This window comes from Arvicanthis niloticus, chromosome 17 (assembly GCF_011762505.2).
Source record: "Arvicanthis niloticus isolate mArvNil1 chromosome 17, mArvNil1.pat.X, whole genome shotgun sequence".
In the NCBI taxonomy this organism is placed as follows: Eukaryota; Metazoa; Chordata; class Mammalia; order Rodentia; family Muridae; genus Arvicanthis; species Arvicanthis niloticus.
Window position 1 is genome coordinate 53910780 of NC_047674.1, and position 2237 is coordinate 53913016.

The following is a 2237-nucleotide window of genomic DNA, read 5'->3' on the forward strand; positions in this document are numbered from 1 at the left end:
CAATGAGCACAGAATCTAATTTTATTAAAAAAAAAAAAAAAAAAAAAAACCACAAAGTCTGCTCATCCTTTAACAATCATTTAAATTATTATCTTGATGGATTCTGTTTGGTATTAAAGCCAGTAAGTTATATAAACCTTGGGATTTCTTCTTTTCTTTTTTTAAAATCAGGAAAATAAACTGTGCTATGGTGACCCATAGCACATTCATCTGTACTGTACAAACTGTTAGTTTGTTTTGGGATAGTGGTGGGTGGGACAAGGATCTTACTAAGGCCTGACTAACCTGGAAGTTACTGTAATGCTCCAGTCTCTGCCTTCCAAGTACAGGGTTTACAGGTGTGTGTCACCACTCTAACTTAAGCTGTCGGGGTTTAAAATCAGTAAGACATATTTTAAAACTAAGTCATTATTTATTTTTCCATGCTGGGAATGTCCCAGGACCTTGTACACACTAGACGAGTACTCTGCTGCTGAGATACTATATTCTCAGCCCTGAAACAGCTTCTTAGAAAAACCAGCATTGCTGTGGCTGGGAAGAGGCTCGGTGGTTAAGAGCCCTGGCTGTTGCTCCAGAGGACCCATGCCATCAGTGGCTCACAGCTACCTGTATCTCCAGCTCCAGGGGGATATGATACCTGTACCCCTCTGTGGTTGGATTAAGGTGATACACTCTGCTGATACCTTTGCAAATTCTCTTTAGAAAGAGATCTCTGTGGAATTCAGTATTTGTTCTTTCAAGTGTGCACACACACAGACACACATACATATATACATGCATACACACAGACACACACAGAGACAGACAGAAAGACAGAGATGTACACACACACATGCACACACGTCAGACACACAGAGAGACACATGTATACACAGAGACAGATAGACAAACAGAAAGACAGATACACAGACACACAGACACACACAGATACACACAGAGACACACAAATACACACACATGCACACACAGACACACATGCACACATACACAGAGAGACACACACAGACACACATCTACACACAGAAATAGACACTCACAGAGACAAACAGATACACAGACACACACATGCATACACACATACATATACACACAGACACATATGCACACACAGACACACAGAGACAGATAGACACAGACACACACATGACAATAAAGAAATAAAATAAAAATAAACCTTAAAAGACGTTTTATTACGCAAATATCATGCATCCCAAACACTCCCAACTTGACTCCAATAATTATCAGCTTTCTGTCAATCTTCTTTCACCTGCTTCTCAGCTAGCCTCTTGTTTCTCCTCAACTTGATACTTTTTAACTTATTCTATATATAATATCATCTTATTCACAAATACTTAACACATTTCTTTTAAAAAATTATTTGGTAAAAGAGCTATAATGCATTTGAACACATTAACAATCATACATTTCCACTCTCTCTCTTTTATTTTAAGACAAAATGTCAGCATGTAGTCTAGGCTTACCTAACAACACTCACTGTGTGGTCCAGCCTTAACTAGAGTTCATGACCCTCCTCTGTAAGACAAGTATTTCAAGGGTGTGCTAGTTACTATCCTAAACAAAATGAATAAGTCCTTAATACAAATGCAAACTTTTATGTATATGTTTTGCCTGCCTGCATGTATGTGTTTCATATATGTGCCTGGTGCCCAAAGAGGTCAGAAGAGGGCACTGAATCTGCTGGAACTGGAATTACAGATGTGTGTGAATCACCATATGGGTGCTGAGAACCAAACCTGGGCTCTGTGGGAGCAGCTGGTACTCTTAACTACTGGGCCATCCCTCCCACCCCTTTATCCATTAACATTTTAACACACAAAATAATGAGTTTCATTGTGGTATTTCTATACATATATTATTGTATTTGGCTCATATTCATCTCCCTGTGTTGGAAGATTTTAACAAACACGTTATAACTGCAACAGTAACAATTACAACAAACCACAAAGAAACAAAATACCAACACACACAAGACATAAAGCCCCAACAGAGAAAGCAGATCAGTGATGTGAATCTGACACATAAACACAGAGGAGTAACACATACTTTAGGGGATCTGAGTGTTAAGAGTTTACTAGACACATACTTAATTTTTTAAAAAACACTGTTTCAGAAAGATAGAAATAAAAGACATGACTGAAGATTTTAGCACAGAATTGAAACTTAGTTTTTTTTAAAGTGGAAATTTTAGATCTAAAAATAATACCTAAAAACAATAA